Genomic DNA, 19,463 nt, shown 5'->3' with positions numbered 1-19,463 from the left:
TACGTATAAATGATCAATTAAATCCTTTCTTATTTGTTTATGAATTAATGATTTCTTATTTGTTTATAAATTTAATTTTTGTAATTACACATGAAGGTTTGATGCCATTATCAAGGTCCCTCCTCCCCCTTGGAAGCAAAAGGAAACAAGGTTCCGGGAAAGTGTTCAGTGGTGCCTGGAAATTTCCCCCCTTCAATTATCACACTGCTGTTTATCATGGGCCAAATTACGATGAATTTAAATTAAATTATCATAGTATAATTATTTCCTTGTTGAATTACATATACTTTTCAGTGAAAAAAAGGATGAAATTTGGAAGTCCCAAATCAAGGTAAGTAGACCAACGAAAAGGAAAAAAAAAAGAGCAAAATTTTCCATATAATTATGCGTACAGTCCGAACTTAAAATTTCCATATAATTAAGCTTACAGTACAAATTTTATGTCTATTTTTCTCACAACTTTATTTGTTGATTGCCCTGTGGTCTAAACACTCCATATAATAAACATAAGCTTCAGCATTTATTGTAATAGCAAGCAATGGGTATATGAAGCGAGGCACAGTATTTTTTGTTTCTGAATTTTTTCTCAACTAATATCGATTGTTTTCGATCATTTTTACAAACCAACCCACTACCAATTTTCCATATATAGAAAGTGCCCCCTCCCCCATAAAGGAGAATTTAAAAAAATACTAGGACATGTTCTGATTATTTTCAGTAAGAGTTAATACACTGAATTTCAGCTCCGTAAGTTTAACGGCTTGCGAGATACTTAATTTTTTTCGCAAACATTCGGATCCCTACTACCTACTTAGGATATGTATTATAATGAAAGCGATATAACATCCCAGTTTGGATTAAGGCCTATATACCAAAAGTCATTTCATTTGACTTTGCAATTTGGCCATGATAATCATGCACACATAGTTACATTCAATATTTTTATATAATAATTTATATATTACAGTGATTCAAAATGTATTTTTTCCAGTAGTTAGCTCCTCTAAAAACTCACCGGCCTCGATAGCCAAGTAGTAGTATAAATCCTGTTGCTATTATTACAATTACAAATATCAATATCCAAAAGTGCCTGAAGTTCTTTTTTCACTTAGATATACTCACCTCAGTTAAGTAGACAGAAAATAAAAGAAAATGAAGAGAAATGGAGCTCTTGAAAGTAAAACGCAGACAAATTCACCAGTCTTCAGAAGATACTGTCTACAGTGACAATAAAGCTTCACCTCACTTCGACCACGATGTTTCTCGCACATTGTTGTCGCACGTTATCTACTTTTCGGCATTTGTGAGCAATCTCTTCAGAGATGGTTCGAGTTCTTTACGTTTCAGTAGAGATTCACAGATTCACATTCGATCTAGAAATTTTTTTTGAGTGAAATCATGTGGCATCCAAACGTTGAGCTTCTTTTTGTAGCCATTTTTCTATAAATGGTTTAACACTGTTTGGTGATGGATGTGTAGATCACTCTCGATGTCATGATTGTTTATATGCCAGTGTTGCTCGACTTTTGCCAGAGTATAATTGAATTTTGCTGTGATTGATCCGCTACTGAGAAGAGAATCTTAAACATCAAAATTTTAAGTACGAAAGCAACTGAACAGTCTTTTGACTAGTACTTAAAAGGTTCAATGCATTTTAGACTAACTGATCTCATAGTAGCTTACTGGTCACAGAAATAGGCTCCTGTTGGGAGTTGTAAATAGTTACAAGTTCGATTTTTCACTTTGGTGTCATGGAGATAAATAGTCCATTTTACATGGAGATAAATATTCCTTTGTATTGGCTGAACTCTGTAGCATGTAGAAACGAGTTGCATTATCGATGCTTGGCTTTTCGTGATACTATTCAAGATTGTGAAACTATTTAGCAAGCTATTAAATACTATCTATCTATCTATCTATCTATCTATCTATCTATCTATCTATCTATCTATCTATCTATCTATCTATCTATCTATATCTATCTATATATATATATATATATATATATATATATATATATATATATATATATATATATATATATATATATATTTGTGTGTTATTTGAACTTCTAGTTTTCTTATTATAACGAGTGGTTTATACATTTAAAGAGAATAATTAAGTAAGTGTAATAGTTATTTTATGACTAATGTTTCATATACTTTCTATTTATAAATACATAGTGTCATTAGGTCTAGCCGAACTGATAGTTTCACGCACGTGTTCTCTATTTAAAGGGTTTGATAAACAATATATTTACATTTGATCTGACCCTATAACATAATCCCAGACACACGCGGTGACACGATCTAGCTTGACAGATCTCGAAGCAATCAAAATCATATCAGCTCTACTACTTTATTACTGCAGTTTACAGTGAATTAATGACGTCCACCATTCGAGCTCAAATGTTCATGTTTTCGATTCCAGATATGAACCAAGTAGTAGTGTTATGTGTACATCAGGAGTTTGGATTGTAAGGCGTACTTTCTTAATTAATGTTGAAAGCAGAAGTGGCAGTAGATTTATGTCACTTCGGGCTTTAGGAGAGGTATTAGAGTGGAGATGGAATATATTCTTGGTATGCTTAATTGATTGTAGAAAACATTTCTCGCTATCTATTACCGCTTTTTTTATCCATAGTGATAAACATTAAAGCCGGTAGTGGATGATTTCCCTCACTTCCGGTTTGAATAGAGGGTTAAGCGACGGGTAGTATATATTCTTAGAACGCTAAACCGATTTTAGAAAATCGCTTCTACTTACCAGTATCTCTTATCATTTATACTCTATGTAGATCAATATTGAAACCGAAAGTTTTAATGGATTACTATCACTATCCATTAAATCTGTAACTAAATACTTAAAGATAGTGATTAAATGTGTTCTTGAGACGCGTAAATAACCGTTGAGGTTTGTTTTTATGTCCCAAACTGACGGACATTCAAGTAAATATGTGAAGGAGCTTTGGTAAACCAAACTCTAGATCGTTTTCTTAATACCACAACACTTACTTTAGTTGTTTCGAAGTTTATCATGCTGAAGAATCAATTTTATTATTGAAATGTAAACTTAACAGTTTACCTACCAAGAATCGAATCCAGATCTCCTATACCGAAGGCAAGAAAAAAATCACTTTTTATGTCAATAGTTCGTGAAAGGTAAGTTCTAAAGTGTAAACCAAAATTTCTTCAGATATGTTCACAGAGTTATACTTGTTAACTGAGAAAAGAGGGAGATTTATACTTGTTAAAATTCAGTTTCTGTAGTTTCACGGTTCTTCGTATGTGATGAAGTTTAATTGTCTTTGAGTCAACTGGATTGCAGATCACACTGGATCACCGGAATGAGCTTTGTGACCTGCTCGATCACTAGTGCAGTACTGAATATAGTTTAAACTATTAATAAAAATCGCTGACCTCAAGTTTACTGTCGTTCTTGCATTAACTCTTAAGGATATGCGTCCTTGAACCCAGCTATAGTCGGTGTCTACGGGACGGGACACTAAATCTAAACTATACAATTCCTAAATTGTATCGAACCTCACATGCTCTAGTCCTAAATAGCACAGTTCCTAAACAGGATAAGTCCTAACAATCTCTTATAACGCTTAAGAGTAGCGAGTAGCGAGTAACATCATGATTTATCGAATATTGCTGTTTTACCGAATATTTAAGTTTGCAGTTTGCAACTTCAATCGGAAAACGACAATTAGGAAGACCTAGGTGCAGATGGGAGGACAATATTAAGATGGATCTCGCAGGAATAGGAATACAAAGAAGAAACCGGATCTAGTTGGTTAAGGACAGGATCAATGGAGAGTCACTAAGTTAGTTATTAGTTTCCAACAGGGTTGTGCAAAGTGGTAAATGAGTTATAACCCTCAGTGCGTCATTGAATTTTTTAGGTGATCTTTCAAAAGTAAAGTGTTGGAAATTAATGAAATTTAAACATGTACTTAAAATAAGTATAATTAATACAAGAGCAGCACATTTTAATCAATTGTTTATCGAGGATTGGGGAAAAGATGTTGAGTTAAGAGCCATCAAATCTGTTTAGAAGTTGTAGTTGAGTTTGAGTTTTTTTGAGTTGCTTTGTTTTAGAGAGTTGCCACATATATCAAACAGAATGAGTATCCCTAACTTACAGCATAGTAAACCAGTAGGCCCCGCCCCACACATTCAAAATCTGAAACGACCCTGTTGAAAACAATTCGTTCTCTTAAAACGATGTATATTAATATTAACAATAGTAGGTGAAACTGGTAGTTCAAGATTGATTTATTTAAAATCAAAAAGATGTCAGAGAAATAAAAATCAATCTTTGTCATGAGGTGTGTCTAGAAGGCATGACCTCCCTTTACGTACTCCAATTTCATGGTTAAGGTCCCTTGTGATTTATTAGCCTTCAACCCAATAATAAAAACAACAACTTTTTGCCCCCGAAGCGCACAAAACAGTATCTTCTTGGCTTTTTATAGCTCACGAAGTGTTTGCCGAATAATTTATTGTAGATAATTAGGCACTACGGACATTGTCCTGCTATACTAGGCTGAATTAATTTTAATTTCTTTATACGGTCTTTTACGAAAAATAAAATTACGCAATCCTTATTTACACAATTACAGAAGAAAACTTGTTACTTACGGCAGATGTTCTGCTGAGTTCCAATTCTACCAGTAATTAATATTGTTTTAATTAGCATTAATTTGTTTGTTTACCTATTAACAGTACTCCATACATAGGTCTACTCGTAGAGCAGCTGAGGCCGCGTGACACGGAAAATAATTAACAATGATTGATGAAAGAAGCTCCGAAAAGTAATGCAGGAACTACGATTTAGACTTACTATGCCAGAATTCATTTTGTGAGACAGAACAATGTTCTGAAAAACCTCTTGGGATGGATGACAGTATACGACTGTGTAGAACTTATGATCGAGAAAGAAAGCTAACCATGGACAATTGGGTGTGCATGGGTTTTCTTGTTTCCTACAACTTTCACTGTACTAACATTATCATCCATAGCATCGTCATGGTCTCTCTTAGCCTCGTGAGATGTTAACCTAAAAAAAAGAAAGAAAGAAAGAAAGAAAGAAGAAAAGAAAGAGAGAGAGCAGTAACCTTTCAGCTTGTGTATTTTCAGGTATTGAACTCCGCTTCCTTATTTGTTTATATTATGTATTTTTTTAAACTTGTATGACATAGATATAGACATAGAACTTAGAATGAAGATTACATAAACTCCATTGAATCAAAGTTTTGCATTACAAGCGGTTAATATCATATATATATGTAAAGTAAACACCCCAGTCATGGACACTGTTAAGAGTACTTTTGACAAAATATGTTTTAGATGGAAGAGAATTGAAGTAATCTTGTTTCTTAGTGATAGGCATAGTTTACACTTTCGTCTAATAAATCTCAGTCATTACTACTATAGAAAACGAGTAGAATGTACTATTTGAGTTATTCTTGTAACCCTGTTTTTGTAACCAGTGATGGACATTTAAAAAAGTGAATGTCCCTGTTATGGACATCCAGTGATGGACATAGAAGAGAAATCAGCAAATTTTGACGTCTATCCTATTGAGGTGTAATTTAATACGTAACTGGTATTTGTGCGTAGGATTTTTATTTAGTTTGCACTCGAAAAATGTTAAGCAAAACCAGTATTTGTGTGAAAACGAAATCAAAAGAGCCCAATGTTCATTAGAAATTGCATGTATTTGGGAAAAATTGGTGAAAATAAATACCCCTTTTATTATTGAAAAAATAAACAATAAAGCAAAAGGTTATTCTGAAAGGTGTCGGTACCATTTTCTGATACAAACGCAAGCGAAAACTTCTTTAAGGATTTTTTTTTTTTTTTTGGCCTCTATTTGGAGTTCTGCTTTGTACGTTCCATTTTCATTTGTTCTGCGCGTCGGTTCTCTTCTCTCTTCAACTCTATCACACGTTTTCTCTGTAACTTCTCCTGCTGAATTCTGGCTTTTTTCTTTAAGTTTCTAGTCACTACAGAGTCGGTATTGTTTAGATGTAACAACTACAGGAATTCGTTCCTTCTTATTTCTTTTGGACAACTTCGGTTTGTCCTAGAGCCAAAACAGGGCGCATTTGAAAGGAGCTGGAATATCAGGGTCAGACCATACTGAACTGTACGTTGTAGCTGATGAGGAAGCAAATGCTGTTGGTTCTGAATCGTTTTCTTCTGTTGTTTCTCAAGAAGTGTCCCCTGTATGAAATTCCGTCTTCAAGGAAGCTGGCGTACAGACGTCTGGATTTCTGGTTGTTTCCGTAAATGCAGAAGAATGTTGAGCAGGAATGGGCGTTGTTTCAGAGAATAGGAACAAACTATTTGACGCGTCATCTGCTGCGGGATTTACGGTCTGACTAGGGCCCAACTCTTTGAAAGATCATCCGACATCTGCTTGTGTTGGATTTAGCAAGATATTGTCGTGGAAAGGTGCAGGAATTTCTTGGACAAGTTGAACACCATTCATATGAGATACATCTTCGTTTTACACTGACTCGTTGAAGCTTTGTGACTAATTCCTTCTAAAGATAAAACAGAGATCTATCCTCGTTGGGTCCATTCCATGGTTGCAAGTCCTCCAAACAAGTTTAAATAGTAATAGTTTCTCTCTTGAAATTTGAGACTCAATAACTGTTTCAGCTGTTCTGAAGTCGCTCGTTGAAATACCATTTATTCGACATGAGACAAACATCTATTTGACACGTTTTTCCTTTGGGGGCCTTGTGCCGTTGGTAGGGTCCCTTCAAGAATTCACATTTTAATTGTATTTTCTGCTTTACGGCAATTGTAGCTAAACTTGAGGAACGAAAATGGTGTGGGATATCGGCCCTATTCGTATAGGACGTATACAAAGTTGTATTGGATCTGTTCGTAAAATAAATCCCCGGCATTTTTCTGTTGGAACTCAGACATGGAAATAAATGGCTCATTTCGAAACTGTGGTATCAAATTGAAATGTCTGTTTCTGACTTCCAATGGTCAAATGTCGGAATGTTATCTTACGAATAGGTCCTATACAATTTCTTGCCAATATCCGGCACCATTTCAATGCCTTACATTCAGCCAAAGTTGCAGAAAATCCAAACATATTATTCACATTTTGGACTCTATAAGGGGCCCTACCAACAGAATGATGTCCCATAGGAAACAACTCTTGACACATTTTTCTCCTGTTTTGACCTCTAGAATCATCTCGTAAGCCTTGTAGTATTTATTTTGAATCAACCTGTATATACGAACTGGAACGCGGAGAGTGTCCATAATTGGACGGAAGTTGCTCAGTTACACCAGTAATACACACCCACTCTCTTATATATTCTTCTGCATCATCATTGAACACGTGTTCAATCAAATTTATTCACTTACTTGGAGAAGGCAATTTGTGAGCTGCACGTTTTTACTAACCTTGCTTCCACTTCAATGCAAAACACTTTCATTTAAGACATCATTTCCTGGATGTGCTGCTTATATCATATTTTATTCCCATGCTTGAGAAGGAGGATTATTTCCTTTCAGAACAAGTACGACTTCTGGATGCAAATTTGGATATAGTTCGTTGTAGATACATTTTTGTATCCTATCAATCATTTTAAATGTACTACGAAATTTTGTGAATCATTTCCCCGCTTCTTGGAAGTCTACCTTCTGGAATGTTTATTGATTCAAATTTAGGGGTGTTGGTAGGTCGAGTATCTGCGAGAACTAATTAAGACATAGAAACTAGCTTTCAGAAGGGTTATTACAAATAAGTATTTTTAGTTTTTAATTAAATTATGATACTGTTTCTCCTTATCAAGTAGATAACTCTGTAAAGTTTAAAATAGTATATTTACTACTGACTCTAGATCCGTGGTAGTATAATCGGTAAGGTGTCTACCTATCAACCAGAACACTTGAGGTTATTTCCGATAGGATAGGATTTATTCCCAGTTTTACCCTCGTTCCGATGCTACTCAAAGTTTCACCTAGCCTCTGTAAAATGTGTGCCAGGAAAAACCCTAGAAGTAAAGCGTTATCATGATTACCGTACATCATCTACCCCCGTAAATAGCAAAATCGATTAAAAGAGAAGTCATACCTCCTCACCGCCTGTAATATGCATCAGTGGTGTTATTTGAGGCCTCAGAAGAGCGGAGGGGAATTTCGTCTCTCTGAATTAAAGATATTTATACTTGTCATTAATGTTTCAATAATATAGTAATGTAAAGCGTAAAATTATACTTATATCCAGGCCCGTATCCAGGGGGGTCTAGGGGCCTCCCCCTAAATTTTTACTGCCCCCTAAAATGTTCACGTTAGGCTTGCAAATGAACTATTATATGGGGATGAAATATAATATGGTTGGATCGGACCCCCTCTAACTTCTACCGGGACCTCCTACATTTTTGGGTTGGCTACTGGCCTGCTTATACCGGAGAGTCTTGCATCTTCCCTCCGCCAAAGCAAAATCTGAAATGATACCGGTACTGCTTAGGGGCATTAGCATTATCCGTATAAATAATACTGTCATTTTAATTGCGGTTAAATTTCCATCCCAATTCAGTGAAACTTTTTATTGCATTAGCGGATAGATGGAACATCATTTCCTTATGTATCATTACACAAATAAGCAACGTCTGTCTATGCAAACAAATAAATTGTAAGTACTAGTTAAATGAATTAGATGCGTATAAGATAATTTATACATATTTTTAACCTAAGGGCTATCTAGTATGGATATAATTATTAACATTTAGACTATTCTAAATTAAAAATGCTTCCCAAAATAAGCACGAACTTAATTTTTCGGGTAGTAATTCTTCTGTTACTTTGATATCATATACCAACCTATTAATGTTTTTCTTTTTTTAATCAAAGAAATCTAGTTTAATTCAAGACGTGATAGAGTGACCCAGTTATAGAGCGTTCACTTCTGGTGCGAGGAGTCCCTGGTTCGATACCTGGCTGCGAGTTTATGGTAACAACCCAATTATTTTATAATCACCCTACCTTCACAAAGTAACAACGTATTTCATCCATATTGTACAAATAATGAACGAAGAAGGAGTAGTGCTACTATAACAAAAGGACAGAAGGAAGACAAGAGAAAATTACTATAACCGAAGAAAAACCAAAGTCATCTTAGAAGCTTGTATCGCATACCAAGAAGTGACAAACAGCACAAGGAAATAGTACATATTAGCGCTACATAAATTACAAAGAACTGACATAGCTGAAGTTCTTCTGGTTACGTGGAAATATTTTGGGAAAATATGAATAGATTAGGTGTAGAAAATGATACAAGAGATATGTGCAGAAGAAATAATTTCTAAATAATAGAATGATAGCATGATAAAACCAATCTTTAAATAAAAAGGTGATATTCAATATTATGGTAGCTGTAGAGACATGTAAATAATACCACATAAGTGAAGATTTGGGCAAGAATTAATTGGGAGACGTATTTAAGGAGAAAACATCAATAACACATGAAATGTTTAGATTTATGTTAAGATGAGGTAACAACAAATCTGTGCAATGAGACAAATTATAAAAAAGATACCTAGAGAAGAAATTAGTATTCACTAAAGAAAAGCTTATGACAAAGTAACGTGTTAAAGAGATTAGGAGGTGTATGAGAAAGAGACGTTTGTACGTCTCACTCAAAAAATGAAATTAAATATTTAAGTTTTACGTCCCACGGTTATGTCGGTTAGGCTAAAGGGGACGGTGACGATGAGAAATGAATAAAATGATGGAATGAAGAAAGTGGGAGGAAATGGAAGAACCCAGAGAAAACCCGCGAGCACGGTGTTTGTCCACCACAGTCCACACGGCGCAAGCTGGGATCAAACCAGAGACTCCAAGCACCGGAGGTGAACGCTGTTCCGCTGAGCCACCGCGCCCCCAGGTCTCACTCAAGTTATGTGTAAAGCAGTGTTTCCCAACCTTTTTCAACTTGCGGCACACTACGGGTGTAACTTGAATTATCGCAGCACACTCATAAATATCATTATTAGTATTTGTAAATATAAAACACTGTGATATTTTTTTTCCTGTGATTACTGACCTCCTTCTTACAGAGAAGAAAGCTCGATCATTTGTTTTCCCCCGTGGCAATCATTATGCTTATTTTTGTTCCAATTTAAAAACAGATAACAATTGCTATGAATTATTAGACTCAGGTTTTTAAAAATACACTTGCTGTTTCGAAAACTGTATCCAACCTTTCACTAAGAAGGAAGATCACTAAATAACGAACAAACAAACCAATCTCTTGTATATTTAAAACGCAAGTATAGGTAATTTGTATGCATGATTGCTTCGTTGAAAGGATTGAATGATATTTTAAACTTTCAAGTTACGATATGGTTTGCAACAATAAAAAAGCAATAATAATCATAATGATAACAAATGCTTTTTTCAACATTAAAAATGTACAAAAAAGTTACACAGTATGAAATAAACAACTAATTAACATGGTTAATATACATTTTTTAAATATTATATGGAGATTGGAATTCTTAATTAGTAATGTAACAATTTTTCAATAATATCTATTGAAGGTTACAATTAATAACAATATTTACAGGTTACATTTTTTCAAAAATAAGTAAAACAAGTTGGTATACGAAACAAAATTAATGTGCAACTTGAGCTTGATGTTCTTTGATAAGTTTCCTCAATTGTGGACGGATAGTTGATAAACACATCCTCGTATTGTGTTCCAGAGTTAACAGTTGTGACCTGTTCCTACATTTGATTCTGTTCATTGCGGAAAATCCTGTTTCACTTAAGTAGGATGTAAAAAAGAATGAGAACTTCCACAGCTTTTGTAGAAATAACTGGATATTCTCTCTGTGAGTGATAGAGCTTCAAATTTTCATCATTTCTCACATCGACCAATTCACTTTCTTCCTGGACATTTAATTCTGTTGACTATAGGACAGAAGGCGGAAAGGGGAACCTCACCCAGTCCAATGAAGTCAAGCATAGGCAAATACTTCTCAACATTGGTGTGTATGAGGCTCCGGCAAATAAAATTCTGTTTCCACATATTATCTGCTACACAGTAATGTATTTACAATAATATATTACAATTACAGTGTTTTTCCGTTGTGGAAGTTCATAGTAATGTGAAATACAAATATACATTTTTTCTTATATCTTACAATTTGGTTGCTATAGAATTAATATTTTTGTTTCGATTTCCTCGCGGCACACCAGCGGATTTTTCGCGGCTCACCGGTTGGGAAACGCTGGTGTGAAGGGTTAAGAGTACAGATACCTATCAGAGTTAATTTACTGTACATTAGGGTTTTTCGTTGAGTCTATATAGTGGACTAGGTTGGAGTGTAATGTCTCTTTCAGCACCGAGATTGTATGAAACATGGACATACAGCTCAACAAGGAATCCGAGCCACTTGAGCTCCGGCAGGAAATTGAACTCGGATCTCCCGCGCTTAAGTTAATCACATACTCAAGGGAGAGCTTCTGAATGTATATTGTCACGAACAACGTTAATCCCATTTATTAAGCTTTTGTCCGTAATCGTACGTTTAGTTCATTACTCTTCAACATGATTTGCAAAGGAGAGTGAAAGAAAACTTTGGATGTTACAAAATTGAATTATGATTAACTTAAGAATTCTCTATCTGTAAAAACTGCTTTGTAATTCTGTCTTTCAATTTGTTCCCACGTGCAGAAGTCAACTACCTTACACATGCCATCATAAGGCCATGCATTCACAAATATGATGATACAAGGATATATTTTTTAGCTACAAGTACTGTATCTACTATTTCACCACGAGTACAGTAAGTGAATGACTGCAGCATTAGTTGAAGAATAAAGCGACTTGGATTCCCTAAGTCGTGGCATTGCGACGTTTGACCATAGTAAGAAGAGAATGTCGTATCCAACCTGGGAGCTGACCTGAACATTAAAGATATATTTAAGAATACCGAATTGTGTCATCTACAGGATTTGTGTTATACCAACATCAATAATTTTAAGGTATGTACTAATTTCATATTTATCAATGTCTAGTAGTGATACGGTACTTTACAACGATACCTGTATTTCAATCCTTACTTGTATTTGTCGGCAGAATTCACTTTTAAATTGTGCACAAGCTGTTTAAGAAAGGAAGAAGATTAATATGAAAAAAAGGATATAGGTGAAATTTCTCTTTCAATTGTTATACGTTGCTATTTTGTTAATATAGTAATTCGACGTTGTGAAATTGGTTGTCTTAGCAACACAAAATAAATCATGTATAATTGCGGATCCATCTTGTGAACACTATATGTACAATTTTTAAGGTGTGTGAAAAGTTTAATGTGTCACATCCTACAATAAAAGGTAATATCATGATGCCGTGTGTAAATGGTTTCTTGATGAAAATCTGTAGCCTTAGTTATATATAAATATACGAACTGTGGGTCGTTATAACTTGGAACATTTCAACAGACACGAATAAACATAAATTATATGATTTAAAAACATTCCCTCCAAACTCTATTCTTTCATTTCACTATAAACAGAATGTTCATGAATATTGGTGTAAAAATTATCGATGTCTAGATTTCTAAGAAAAAGTTGGTTATTGCCATTACTACGACACCTCTCGTATACAGATCTTAATATGTTCATCATAGACAACTCATAGCATAATCGCAATATACCTTCTACATCTTATCTAAGAATGTGTTTTACCCATAGTGTTTGTTGGTAGAATGTGATATTGCCTCACGTAACACAAACAAAAAAGAAATAGGAAAACTAGAAAAATGAAGAGCCACAAAAGACAGATGTTTTAATTTAAAATAAGTAGGAAGAAAAGAGACTACACATATGTATACACTTTGGAAGAAAAGAGGAGAGAAGATTAAGCAAAAGTACAGGAACTTTCCATGCTGATCTTGTGATTAGTACGCGTGTCTTTGAAGCCCGTGGTGCCAGATCCGATTCCCGATGGAAGAACCTCAAAAAATGTGAATATATTATGGTGGTTCGGATTCCAAGTTTAAACTTTAGATCCACGTACCATATAGCCCTTGTTGAAAAGGAACATTTAACATGAACAAATAACAACAAATATATCCACTTCGTTTAGGTGGGAGAACAGAACCTAAACAAAGTGGATATATTTACGCTACTGCTGAAACGTTTCCGATCAATAGTATGTATTGAAATAATTAGTAATATCATTCGGCTCGGAACTTTAGTCGTTCGATTAATAGCAAACATAATTACAGGCCATCTTTCCCGGACTACTGTAAGCATCTACTGTAAACCTATTATTTTGGCACGAGAACTTTCCCGACGTGTCAGAACTCTTTACTCTTGGCTAAAACATAAAATTTGACTACAGTTGAATCGAGATGTGAAAGTTACTGCAGATTAAAATTCAAGTGTTCGAAAGAAAGCTACTAGCTCAGGAAAAAATTAAATTTTTCATGCGGCTCTTTTGCCTGGGCTTTTCTTTTTTAAATTTCAACTTTAGTTTAGAGACAACAGTATGTTCCACCTTGGTTTTCTCATTATAACACGAAAAAACATTTAAAATGAAAAATGAAAATGAAATGAAAATTTTAAGTTGTACATCCACGGTTAGGCTTGATAAGCTAAAGGAGACGGTGATGATGAGAAATAAATGAAATGGTGGAATGAAGAAAGTTGGAGGAAATGGGAGAACCCGAGAAAACCCCCGCACAAGGTGTGTGTCCTCTACAAAACTCACTTGGTGCGAGCTGCGATCAAAGCAAGGATCCCATGCACCAGAGGTGAGCGTTCTACCACTGAGCCACCGCGGTCCCGAAAAAAATATTTAATTACTGCACTTTGAAATGGGAATCCTGAAAGAAATTCAAGAATCAAAGAAAATCGGTCAATCGATAGGACAGAAAAAGAGCAAATTGGGAGATGCACTCCAGTTCAGACAAATTGTTTATAGGGCTGTCAGATTAACGCTCAACGTTAAAAATGTTTTACTAAAAGATTTTATAGTTTTAGCAATAACTATTTTGGAAAAGTAAATTTCGTGGAACTATATAAAACACTTATTGAGTCTGCTAAAATTCGAGAAAAAAAACGTTTAAAACTCTATCAACAAATTTCAGAACATTTAACACAATATAACGGTAAGGAAAGAGAGAGTTCCCTGAATAGTGATGTTAAAGTAACATCATACCCAAAATAGGAATTTATGGTTGTAATTTTGTAAATTGAACACTCTGGAACATTTTCCGAACAGAGAATGATATAAGAAAGATTTCATACAAAAATAAAATCTTGTATCTGTTTCTTTTTATGGTACTTTTCTCTTGCTTGCCAGATTTAATTTAGACAACCAGTAAAACACATATAGCTAGATGTATGTCTTTCAGGAAGATAGTTAGGCAACCAAAACAGCATTCGAGAAATGGTGGTTCCATACCATGCGTTTGTTTGCAACAATTCCAATTTTAGTTTGAAAACCAGTCAAGACAGTCAATCTAGATCTGAACACAGAACTTGCAAGTACTGGATGTTGCAAACAATTTCTTAATTCCAAAATGCACTACAGGAAAATAAAACGGGTATTGAATCAAGAAAGTAAAGAAAGGTAAAAAAAAGAAAAGAAAAGAAAAGAAAGAAAGAAAACCGAACATTTCGGCTATTTATGACGAAAAATGAAGACATTTTATGGGAATAAATCTCCGTCCAAAAAAAAAGTCGGCTATCTTTCATCCCTAACTGCAGATGATATTCTGATTATGATTCTTAAAATTGAAACAAAAAAGACAATTTGATGTATAGTATACACAAAAGCATGAAAGATGAGACATCATATTGGTTTTGTTTCAAAGATGTAGATATAGAGGGCTAATACAGAAACAAAAATTTGAAAGAAAAAGCACTTTTCCAAATTTTGTAGTTCATTATAACTTGTTGGTATGCTAACGTTAAAAAGAAGCCAAAAATACCGTACTTTGAAAAGTGTTTACGACGCCTGAGATAAGGCTTTCTGTATATGTCACGCAGTTGAAGTACTTCCATGAAACTCAATGATGATTATGACCCCTGCGAAAAGTATAAAACACATTTTTCTCTGCCGCTATTTGATGGATCAAGATGCAATTTTCAGTTTAAGTTGAACATAAAATAGGACACATAAATGCATTTTAGTATTGCCTAACTTGCATTGTTGCCACGTAATAACTAAAAGAATCGCGAGAAGGGACATGTTTTAGCGAATTTAATTTGAATACCCTTCAATTATTTTTTCTTCGTAATAGAAATGTCACGTTCATTACGTAAACTGAAAGCCTACACTCTTACAAATCGAGCGAGGTATAATCTGCTTCGGTGTTGCACTGACGGTCTGATCTATGGGTATTTAAATAGATCCCATCGATGTCTGAAAAAAAAAAAAAAAAAAAAAATACACGGGTACTGAAAGGTTAAGGGACCCAGGACCCAGGTGTTGCACTTAGATGTTGACCAACAACTATTTTTTTAAAAATTATAAGAACCCTAAGGAACATTACTAATATAGTGGTAAAAATTCCCAAAGTGGCGGAGTTAAAATCCCCTTGGTCCTTGCTCTGCTTGTCGTTTCTTTTCCAACGAGAAACATTGCGACATACGAAAACATCATCGTTGATATTGGAAATGAACAACTATAATACATTTCTATGTGAAACGATGCTCAGGAAACGGTAGTATGGGAAAAGCAAGAAAGTTTCGAGAGAACCTGGGATCTAAAGTTGTCCACCACAGACTACCATGCAATATAATCGAACTAGAGAACCTTTTACACTGACCAAAGTTAATTATTTTACCATTTAGCCATGATACTTTCCTTGTTAACTGTATTCTCAAGGTCAATTATCCGTTCTCTGTTTCGGACATCGCTTCTCCCGCCATTAAGACACATGCAGAGACAATTATAATTGGTACTGTTTTACTCGTGCATGTGCTATCTAAACCCTGTACTTTTACTTATACGAATAACAAAGCGGTAGTAGCTATTGTGTTTTCGTTTATGGTGAATTTTAAGCATTCGTGACTACAATAAATGTGCAAATATTCAGTAGCACTCGTACATATCTACATGTGTGTGTGAACGAGAGAGAGAGAGAAAAAAAAGAAAATTATTCTACCATAATTCTGCAAACTTTTGAGGACAACGTAATCATAGTATTTCCGTGGGGGAGGAAAGAAGCAAGCAAACTACCTAAATGTTTTGGTTGGATTCTTGTGAATGCGTGCGTAGTGTACAGAGATGCAGCACAATACACATACATAAACATATGTATGTGCTCATGTTGTCAAACAATTTGGCTACTATAATATAACGGCTGTATATGACGAGAAATGTAAGAGGAAAAGGTGAAGAATTGAACAGCAAAAAGTAAAGAGGTAAACAGCCTAACGAATTTGAAAAGTACAGAAGAAAACTACGTTTTGTGGAGTAATTTAAGCTGGTTATTTTGTTTATCATAGCCATAAATCGAAATTTAAAATTACACTTACGTGTCTATTAACGAAAATAATTGCAAGGTTTTTTCTTTCTTTCTTTAAACAAAGAAACAAGAAAACCAGTAAAGTTAGAAGAGATCACTTTGATGGGCACAGAAGCGTATAAAGAGTGCTTAAGGCAAACATTATTCACAACCCCCTATCCGCGGGGATTTACAAAATTGACCTCACATAACTGCTGCAATAAAATAAGGGACATAGCTTTACATATATTTGCTTTAAGAATTTTGCATTAATTATTATGTTTTTTGAGGTGCATGAACATGTAGACATAATCGGATAGTATCTTCTTTTACAACTTCACATCTATGTGTGACACGTGAATCCTGAACCTAATATAACATAACTTGACTTGTGTATCGAAATGTTCAACAACAGGGTAGCATTTGAATTCTATGCTAATATAGGAAACGGCATGGAAAGACATAGAGAGAAACAAAATTTTAGCTAAATTATTTTTATTTTATTTTTGTTGTTATTTTGTTTCTCTTACAGAGAAAAATCTTCTTTAGTGAAACTGCAGTGTAACTATGTGTCCTCCTTTTTTCTGTTTCCTAACGTGTTACATATATTTCTTCTGTAAAAGTTTCCTAATTCGAATTCTGATCAATTTTATCTTTTATATTGTAATTCTTTATATCGATCTTGTACTATTAAATCTACTATATATACAGCTTGAAGGGTAAGGGGGAAAAAGAAGGGATGTCACAAAATTGCATTTTCGAGAAAACGGCGTTTTAATATTGAAAACCGCGTAAAAGACAATAGAATTAGTCAAATATTTTGCCCCTTTTTAATGAACATTTCTACATCTACACATGCATGGCATATACAGTCAAATAGTACCAAGAGTCACCAACAGATAGGACAAAGAACTCGATAAAGCACATACATGGACATTCCTTGTTTTTTCCCCTTACCCTTCATATATAAATGAAAGTCACTATGTTTGACTTCGTAGTTCTTGAACCATCCGACCGATTTCGATTCAATTTGTCACATATATGAGGTTCAGGCCTAAGATGGTCTTTGTTATTTCACTTTGACGGTGCAATTTAGGGAAGAGGGAGGGGGAGATATTTAGAAATGATGGAAAATAAAAATAACTACGTTTGTGACTTAATAACTCTTGAACCACATAACCAATCTCGATCAATTTTTTAACATAGATGAGGTCCCAGATGCTTTATGTCATTTCACTTAGACGGCACAACTTAGGGAAGGGAGAGGAGGGAAATATTTAAAATGATCGAAAGTGACCGATATTAGTATCGAATCCATAGTTTTTCTGAGTCACTGAGATGAAACAGTGACACTTGCAGCGTCTCAAATAGTGGATTACTCTCACTATTTTCCCCCCAAGTCCCATAAAAATAAATAAAGGTCACCGGCTCTTTCACGACGCCTGGCGCCCTGACAACAAAATCATATATCAAATGGTGAAGACGCCGACGTTTAACGACGCCCAGGCGTCTCTCGCGTATTGAATGGTATAGTCTTGGACTGTCCAACTAGCCTGAGCTCGCCTATCACGTATTACATGGTAGAGGCGTCTATTTCAATAATGGGCGCTGGCTTCTTCACGATGCCAGACGCCCCAATAGGCCCTCTCTCACGTATTAAAACAAACTCTTTACAACATTGGTGTCATAATCTTATTAGATTTCTGTGAGTAATTGTTATTACTTCCATGTCATACTATAACAAGGAAGTATTGTATTACGGTCAAAATGCCTAACATAAATCCAGATACGACCAGACTTGGATGAAGACCTACTATTTTCGTATTGACATCTGTCTGTACGCTGATAAAAATCCGTTCTCCGAACAATGGTATATTGCACAAATATACGGAATCCTCTTGCTTACTACAGAAATCAGTACGGAGCATACGTTATCCATATGCTACATAGGTACTGCCCTTAGATGTTAAATCAAGCCGTTGTAGGATGTCTGATATCTGACAGTCTTTCTTATATTACATATATATAGGCTATATGTAGGTAACCTTCGTCAGCTTTATGTTATATATGTCCATTTGTATGTGAGATCCTGACCGCCTGTATTGTTTCTTACGGAAAGTACGTACAGATGGAACACTTATACAGAAAGTATTATAAAACATGCGTCTTCAGTTATACGTTTGCTAAGTCCAAAACTACAGGATATACAAATTGTTGGGAGCATATGGGCAGAAAGTGTTAAAAGTTAGTCATATACTGAAAAAGAAACTGAAGAGCGTTGCGAGGTAGATTGTTTGGATAATTGAGGTAGATTTTCATAGTGTGTGTTTATGTAAAGTTGGCAGTTGCTAATTTAAGAATTGAGTAAGTTTTCGTGAAGATTATGGTTTGTGATTTAAAGGAGCAATTCGGTATAAATGTATAGGTTAAGCCGGATAAAGTAATAAAACAATGTTTTGATGAAAGGTAGAGTTTGTCCAGGCAGTCTAAGGTAGAGTTTGTTTAGGCCTAACAGATTGGCGCAGTCGGTATCAAAAGAACAGGAAATGGCTTCAATTGGTAACTTCGAACAGTTTGATATTGAAACAGGTAGAGTCCAAATCTACATTGAGAGGTTCGAGCAACTAGCGTTATCGGCGAATTTACCAGAAGAAAGAAGGGTTGCTACTTTTCTAACTGTTATAGGTCGTCAAGCATATGAAGAATTAAGGAATTTGTGTGCACCGGAAAAACCTGCACAAAAATCATATGGTGAATTAAAAAGGATTATGCTGCAACACTATGGCGTAAAAACCAATGAAATTGCTGAGCGTTACAAGTTCCACAAGTTAGTGCAGCTCGAACATCAGACAGTTGCTCAATTTGTAATGTCTTTAAAAAAGCAAGCAGCATATTGTAACTTTGATCAGTGTTTAGATCATTCACTCAGAGATCAGTTCGTTTTTGGAATGAGAAGTAA

The sequence above is a fragment of the Thermobia domestica genome, chromosome 3, assembly GCF_964235325.1.
Source record: "Thermobia domestica chromosome 3, izTheDome1.hap1.1, whole genome shotgun sequence".
NCBI classification, from domain to species: Eukaryota; Metazoa; Arthropoda; class Insecta; order Zygentoma; family Lepismatidae; genus Thermobia; species Thermobia domestica.
This window is presented reverse-complemented; position numbering follows the sequence as displayed.